General features: G+C 42.2%; 1 long non-coding RNA gene across 1 annotated transcript; it reads right to left on the bottom strand.

Moving 5' to 3' along the window:
- Positions 1 to 3,933: 3,933 nt before the first annotated feature.
- On the bottom strand, positions 3,934 to 5,197 carry LOC112893985. The gene is made up of 2 exons (XR_003228925.1): positions 4,728 to 5,197; positions 3,934 to 4,291 (listed from the first exon to the last, which is right to left on the bottom strand). It is a non-coding gene; the product is annotated as an uncharacterized LOC112893985 (long non-coding RNA).
- Between the last annotated feature and the right edge of the window lie 3,556 nt (positions 5,198 to 8,753).

The following is an 8,753-nucleotide window of genomic DNA, read 5'->3' as shown; positions in this document are numbered from 1 at the left end:
CAGGGTGACACGAAGCGACGGTGATCTCCCGAAAGGGACCGTCGGGCTGGGGTCGGGTGGAAAAGCGCGGCGGAAACCGACGGCGCGCCGGGAGACGACGGCGCGGAAGGATCGGTCGCTGAAAGGAACAGCGGAGGATGATGCTACGCTGCTAGCTCGTACACAAATTCCCTGCCCTGGAATGCATCCTGCCTGCAGGTCGGTCTCGTTCTTCTTCAGGGTTCAGAGGAAGATTTGAATTATCAGGTGGCTAGAATTGTTACAGAGGCGGGCGCACTAGAGGATCGAGCTCGTCTGCTCGTGCGCCTTCTGTTCTGAGCCTCTCATTTTTGCCTTGGATCGGTGGACCAACGGGGAGTCCAGACTCCAGACCATTGGTACGGGTTTTTCTTCTGCAAATTCCGGTGGTCAGTGTCGGCGAGCCGTCGTCATCCTCGTCTCCTCGAGTGAGTCCAAGGAGGAATCTCACAGCCTCGTCCTCGCTGGAGCCGGCCGATTGAGCGGCACAAGCTAGCTGGGCACTCTCTCTCTCTCTCTCTCTCTCTCTCTCTCTGCATTCTTTCTTCTGGGTGAGGAAGAGAGAGACTTGCCATCTTTTTCCTCCGAGGGCCTCAACAAAAGAAAAAGGACATCAACGAAACGACTTGCCTTTCGCTTTTGACGCCTCACCAAAACGGCAAAACTGCACGCAACCGATGCCTGTCAAAAGAAAGGGGAAAAAGGGAAAAAGAGCAGTCAGTACAGATGGATCGGTCAGGCCCATATATAACGCACCGGCCCATTCTGTGCAGCTCTAAGCCCAAGCAAGCAAGCAGTCGTTCCGGCCCATCAACTCCCTTCTTTGGGCATCACCGATCCATCTTTGGGCCTACTGGTCCACGCTTTTCTGCGTAGCGCGAGCTCCGGCCCATCTTCTCCGTGCGACCTCTGCGATGCACCGGCACTCGGCCGGCAGCGGCAGTAAAAGATTTTATTCCGTTTGCCATCACAAGCATGTCGAACGTTGTTTCTAGATTGCCCTTCTAGATCAGAAATTACGGCCACCATCTAGCTATGTTATTCCCGTCAAATTAAGTAATTTGTCTGTAACGAACTAACCATAACCCTCGGTGTCAAAATCTAATTAACAGGAGTTCTCAGGAATGGCACCGATGCCCATAGTCCAACATATAATTATGCACACTAGCTATATATAGCCAGCGTGCTACTATATCTGCGTATATACATATACAGCGGGCTAGATTATTATTCATTGTACATATAGCGCCGCGCCTCAGGGCTTTCTTGTATTAATCATGCACGAGGAGGATCGGATGCTACATCTGCTTTTGCTTCGATCACGCATGCCTTGCCAATGGCATGGGTAATAATAATATAATTACCGTTTGTTGACATTCCATGGCCGGATAAAAGGAGCTGAATTGGAATATTGCAGTGGTTCATTTTTTAATAACTACTCCCACTACTAAAAAACAATTTGCAGCAACACCTTCTTTTTTCTAGGGGCGGGTCTACAGATAGAGCGGGGGTACTGTAGCATTCGATCCGCCTCTAGAATGGTCGAGTTAGGTGATCACCCGCCCTGCAAAGGGGCACCATTTTCAGAGATGGGTCATGGCATCACCCGTCTCTAAAAATAGCATTTCTAGAGGACGGTCGAGTTACGCGATCACCCGCCCTTGCAAAGAGGCATCATTTTTCAGAGGCATGTCATATCATCACCCGCCTCTAAAAATAGCATTTCTAGAGGCGGGTTGGGTAACGCCACCATCCGCCCCTAGAAAAGAGGCATATGATGGCGTCACCTGTCCCTAAAAATGCATATTTAGGGGGACCCCCTAAAAATGGTTCCACGCGAAAAAATTTATAACTTTTTCATATAATCTTGGATGAAGTCAAACTTTATATCAAAATTATAGAGAATGACTGGATCTAAAACTTTTTTTACAGTTAATAATGTTTTCATTTAAGATCATTTAATTGTTTAAAAAATTATTATGAACCTACATATGGCTATGACTGTATAGTATCTCATACAACTCAAGTCATGCTTTGACGTTTCAACAATCTTAACTTTTATATATAGTGAAATATACTTGGTATATTTTTTTATTTATAGTTCACAATAACCATAGTGTAGAAGTTTCACTTTTTTATTTATTTTGCTATATGTAAAGATTTAAATAAATTTTCAAAATAAAAGTGAAAAATACTTTTAGGGGCGGGTGGTTGCGTCACCCGCCCCTAGAACACCCACCCCTAAAAGCTATTTATAGCGGTGGGTGATGACGTCACCCGCCTTTACAAATCACTTTCAAAGTTAATATAAACGAATAACATACCCCATAGAGTCACAAGTGATTGTGTAACGTGGTGGAGAGAAAGGTACGCGCGAGGCTTGAGATATGTGGTTTGAATTCTGAGTGATGCAAGTGTGTATATTTTGTCAAAAAATTGTAATTTGATAGTAAGGGCCTATGGGGTTTGTGGTGGTGGCTGGTTCGTTGCAATTCTTTTTTTCTTTTTTATTTTGCTATTTTCCATTTTTATTTATTTTTTATTTTCTTGAAATTGATTTGTAGGGGCGGGTCGGCTCATGCTGTGACCCTACAAATTGCATTTTTAGCTGTGAAAAGTATGGACGGTATGCACCCGCCCTAAAAATACTTTTGTACCCGCCCCTACAAAGTTTTTCGTAGTAGTGCCCCCCTGTTCCACTATGTATGTTGTTTTTAAGTTTGGTCTCGATTTTAACTCGATCAAGTTTATAGAAAAAAAATATCAACATCTAAAACATCATATCAATTTCGCTAAATCTTGCATTAAAACATGTTGTTAATGCTACGGTGGTGAACAGTCAGTTGGGTCGTGCTTCCATCAAGTCAGCTCAATATTGATTGCCTACTCGGAGTACTTAAGTTGCTTGGGGAAGCGTATCCCCCCCCCCCCCGGTTGTGTGGTTTTTGGGACCCGTTTTACGGAAAAAAAAACTAGAGCGTACTAGTTTTTATGTTCTTTTTCTAATAATACTTGCGATAAACCTTCCTTTTGGGGAAAAAAACTGCGGCATGCATGATGTTATCTAACAACTTCTACCAAAAATGTCGTAAATCAATCCTATGTTTAATCTACATGATTCTTTATGTAAGCAGTAAGCAGTCAAAGTTGAAAAAATTGAGCAAAATAATCTTTTTTTTTATGTTTCGTCACAGGATAGAACCACATCGTTAGCTCGCCCACGAAATGCCTTAGACGTGTCTTGATTTTTTTGAGATATTTTTGCCACGCCAGTGAATCCCTTGTTGCTTGTTTGGATCCACCAAATAAACTTTAGCCGGCTAAAATTAGCTGCTGGGATCCAAACGGCCTAGCTTAAAGACCGGCTAAAGTTTAGCTGAGTTTAGCTGTTTCGACACAGCTAAAACCAGCTAAATTTTAACTGGGTGTATTAGCTAGAGGATCCAAACACCCTAACTAAATCTAGGAGAACTTTTAGCTGCCGGCTAAAGTTTGACTTTAAAATTTTAGCTAGCTAAATTTTAGTTGGGTGGATCCAAACAGATCTTATGTTGTTTATACTTCTCATATAACAAGTAACCGCAGACTTATATGGAGTATGTCCCGGTTGATTCATTTTCATTCTATATGTATACGGCTGCACGGGGGTGTGATCTTGACAAAGGTCATCGCTGAATTAATATGTATCTTCTATATTCCACTGAACGAATAAACTTAAATTAGTCATTAGTCAGTGAGAGGACATACTAACAGATTGAGAATAAATTAAACGGAGCACTCAACTTAAACTTTATTATTCATCAGCTTTAAACTTACTATTCATCGGTTTTACAGTTACTGATATTGATTAATATTTTACTGCTTGCAAATAACTCAGATATATGTCACAGAGCCCAGTCACAATAAGAGAAAATATTTGCATGCAAACAGGCCTCATAATTCTTCACATGAAATAATATCGGTGGGTGGTCATATTAATTTACATGAGCTTCGACAGATCCAACGAAAGCTTGTGGACAGATTTAAGTAGAGCTTATGGACAGATTCAGAGAAATACAGGCACTAGAAAACACCCTGAAACATCATCTTTTTTGAGAGAGTTCCTTAACCACTACACATATGATTGGGAGTTTACCCTGGAAAATTATAACAGAGAAATAACACAACCACTAAGCACACCTATTTTTGGGAGAGCAAGCAAAGCTTGTTTTTGATCGTATGTAGCCTCTCTGATGAAAGTTTGATCAATATTGCTTGCTTTGCAATCGTTTCCCTACAAGAAAAAAAATGAAACAAAATCATGCATGGATCAGATCGTCAGTTAATTAGGAAGAAAAGCCATAGAGATCCTATCCGCATGTAAGAAATTAGCGGTGGAAAGAAGAGATGGGCTAATGAGTGGCTGACAGATAGAGAGTGAGCACGCACAGCTCCCAGCATGGCACTCATGCTAAGAAACCACCGCGTGTGCTCACTCTCTTCTGTCAAACCTTCAAAACCCAGCTCCTCCCCTTCAGGCAAACTGCAAAAATCCTATAAGGCACCATAAAGATCGACCTCGTGTGACTCATTAAACAATTTCTTTTGGTCTATAGTCATATAGATGCGTGCGTGCTAGCATGAAATGCCCCTGAACAGAAAGAAACTGCATGCACCATGAATTTCTGGGTGCTCAAGAAAGAGAAAATAGCACAAACGCAAGAAATCACCATGCATGTCACTTCTCAAATACACACGCAGCCAGAGAGAGGAGGGAGAGGGGGGAGGGAGAAGGATTCTAGTGGCCGACAGAGAGAGAAGTGAGCACACATAGCTTCAAGCATGGACTCTGCCATTCATCATGCAAGAAAGGCACCATGTGTGCTCACTCTCTTCTGTCAGCCTCCACCTCTCTCCTTCCACCCCCACAACTGACCATCATGAAACAGCAACAAAGGGATGAAGATAAAATCACAGAACTGATCATCAGATCAGTCACACTCTCCTCTTTTCTGATCCACTGGTAGGTGTGTATTAGTATGTGTGAGACTGTACATATATATGTGGATGTACTACTATAATTGTTGAGACAGATCTAGATATCCATTTATCTCTAGAATTTCACTACTACTGTTTATTTGGGTGGTGAGTTGCGAAGGGGGGGTGGTACTGTATTTATAGGCCAGGGAGGGAAAGAGAGGAGGGTGTGTACTTGAGCTAGCTGCGTTCCCGTTTGAATGGAATAAAACGGGAAGATGCCGCAATTGGCCGGTTGATGGAACAGTAGAGATGAATTTTATATGTTCTTGGCACCACCTATCAGTAGAGTGAATAGACACCTATAGCTAGCTTCTGTTCCATCCTGATCCCTTCCTGTGGGGCAAACATGCATGCCATGAACCAGATAAGCTTTGCCTTGGACCATCTAACCAGCTGCTTTAGTGAGTATTTGGTGCATTATTTTAGGGCTATTAACAGAAACAACTTTGCTTGCCATAAACCCAAATGTTCACCATCGCTTTTGTGCTCGAAGAATCTTTTTTTTCCCCAAGTATACGGGACAAGCAGGTCCATGAAGTTCGAATATTATTGCATGCATGTGTACATACACAGTCATACTGCACTGTACAGTGTACTGCTAGCTGTATGTAGGCCCGATGAATGTCTGCTGAAAACAGAGTAGAACAGTACTGCAAGCATGCAGTACTTCTCCCAATGCGCCTTGTAATTCTAAACCAAATTAACCCACGCACATGTGCATCTGCACACCGCCATTTCTAACCAATCACGTACGGTCAAACCATTATGTGCCGACTTCTTTTGTTGCTGTCTCTCGTTACAATTTGAGTTTTGAAATGTACGGAGGTAGTAATGTGAAGTTTGAAACTTGAGACCACCACAAGGCCAGGATCGGAGGAGCGATGTCAGGTTTCTAATTCAACGAGAAGAGAGAGGTGTTATAATTTAAGGGAAGACTACTAGATCAAATCCACAAAGGAAATCACAAGGATCGGAATAAGTTTATTTACAATAGTTAGTTAATTTCTGAGGGATATATTGCAGGAGCAGTATTCCATGACAGTAACGTTTGACAGTGCGTGGCTTACAAGGAACTCATTTGTCCTAACGATTTCTCAGGGAGTTTGTCTATGTAGTTCTGTCTTCTGGTGGTATTATTCTGATTTCCAGCACTGCAATAATGTGCCCTACAATGCATGCTAGAGCAACAAAATGCTTACGCGTGACAAGTATTAGATTTTTAGTATCCATACATTATGGATTCTCTTAGTAAATAAGACACCATGGTATTTAGGCGATGTCATGAGATAGTCAAATTCACATAATTTTAACCAAGTAAAACTTGACAGAAGTATTAACTAGCTAATTACCAGGATAATACGTGGCAATGTAATCATGCACATGAGTGAGAATGTGAGATAAGAGGATTAATCAAATTAAATGACATCTAGTAGTTGCTGTCATGTTGCCACTAATAATATACGTGAATTCGAATGAGTGCGCTAGAAAAGAATCCCCTTTAATTTACAGCAATCACTACTAACTTATACTCAACCCATTACTGGTAGTAAGAACTTAATGATTTGCGAATGAACAAACATGATTCTGATGATTATTATGTTAGAGATGGCCAGCCGTTTGTTGTAAGTTGTGTGGATGAATAATGAATTATTCCGGAGAAACTTACAGTAGTGCTAAAAGTGTGCTTAATGCTTTTGTGCATACTCTGAATATGTAGGTGTTGCAGTTTTATATAGCCCATTTAAATCATCTCTGAATATATGCCTAACTGAAAGTAGTGATTTTGCATGCTTTGTAAGCGTGTTAATAAACTATAGGAGCATGCCGCAAGATTTCCATGAGCATATGCTGAGCCCAAAAGGCCCCCTGGTCTGCTTCCCTAGTTTAAAGTTGAGCAGGAGCGGCCGGATAGATGCATGCAAAAGCTTCGCACGAATAAAGGAGTGGATCAGTGGACGTTTTAACAAATGAATACATGTTCGATTTGGGAACGGCAGTCTCAGATTGGAAAAGCATAGCACACAGGACCGGGGCCTCCCTTTTCCAGAAAGAGCAACAATCTCCTTTTGCATGGCTTATTCTTGGAAATAGACAAAAGGTTATGAAAACATGCGTGGCGAAAGCTTAGGTCATCTCTCCACATCTTGAATTGGATCATCACTTCAGTTGCCTTTTTCCCCATCAACATTAGCAACTCGCATCTCCAATTATTATTAGATAAGAACGAATGAACCGCAACACTATCACACAAAGCATTGCGCTAGGAATTGCGTGAGCCATTGACGAGGAATTGTGTGGCGAATAAATCAAAGGAAAAGATTTATTTTAGCTCCCTTACTATCGCTTAAATTTCGTGGACCTATATATATATATATATACATATAATGCGTTCAAAGATATATAAAGGCCTATTTGGATCAACTAGTTAGAGCTATATATCCCAGTTTATTTTGGCTGTAGCTAATTCAAACAAACCCCAACTATTCTCATCTAATAACTGTCCAGCTAGTTATTGCCTCCACCCAACTAGAAAAAAAAAATAGCTAGACCTCTCTAGTTAGGGTAGTTCCATTCAGATCCTTAAGATTAAGAACAATATTAGATATACAGTAGATCGATAAAGAAGTAAGTATATTTGTTAACGACCAAAATACCTAGGGACCATTGTTTTTACCATTTCTAGAGAGGATATATATATAAAAATATATAAAGGCGACCAATATAATGCAATGGTCCAGCGCGTTGTCGTTTTGCCATAGGGCCGGGAGAGCTAGCCTTTTTTCCCCATATCTTTGCCACAGTATATGGATGGAGGAAACTCTATCCCCACACGATGCCTGCTTTTGCAAAAGCGAGGGGAATTATTGGAATCTTTGGCGCCGTCAGTCATCTCTCCGGAACGTGCGTGCCCTGCAGTGAGTGAATTGCGAGCACAGGATGCGCTCGCTGAGCTAAGACCAGGATCGAGCACGCTCGATGATGAATCTGTTCCTCGCGATAGGATTCTGGATTCGTGCGTGTCTCCCCGGCCAGCCGCTGAATAAACAATTGGCAACTGGCGAAGGAGCCAGGAGGGAGGAGCGGCGTGCAGAGATGCAGTCAAAGGATGGCCAAATGTGGAGAGCAAGACCTCCTCGAATTTCCTTCCTTTTCCGCCGCGCGCGCGACTCGTCTTGTCATGGCTCGATCTAGACCGTCATCTAGAGCTGGCTGATAGAGTGGTGGTCTGGTGGAGGTAGGCTAAGCTGATAGCACCTGTCGTCGAACAACCATGAAGAGATGATAGCATCAAACCGAAACGGGATGGACGGCGTCCTGATCGCCAGGCAACGGTGGACTTTATTATTTGGCTAAAGACAAAGGAGTTCAGCGTAGGGTCGTAGATGCATCAGATCTCCATGCATGCAACTAGCAAAACCTAGTGAATTCTGTCATATTATGACTTGATTATCCATCATATCCGTCCGCTCTCACGGTTCAGCCAGCACTCACAAATAGTTCCATGTAATCTATCCATTGGTGCTCTATTTGAATCTCATTTATTCAAAAATAATAACATGAAAAAAACGGATCCAAACATCTTACAAATAGAGTGCCAATAGATTGTTATACCTTTAGAAACACTGCTATAAACGATTTGTAGGGATGTTCTTTTTTCCGGGGCGGGCCAAAAGATAACCCGCTCCTACAAACGGAGCGGGATTACTGTAGCAATC

The sequence above is a fragment of the Panicum hallii genome, chromosome 5 (assembly GCF_002211085.1).
Source record: "Panicum hallii strain FIL2 chromosome 5, PHallii_v3.1, whole genome shotgun sequence".
In the NCBI taxonomy this organism is placed as follows: Eukaryota; Viridiplantae; Streptophyta; class Magnoliopsida; order Poales; family Poaceae; genus Panicum; species Panicum hallii.
The sequence above is the reverse complement of the archived record's forward strand: the minus strand, read 5'-3'. Positions and strand labels throughout refer to the sequence as shown.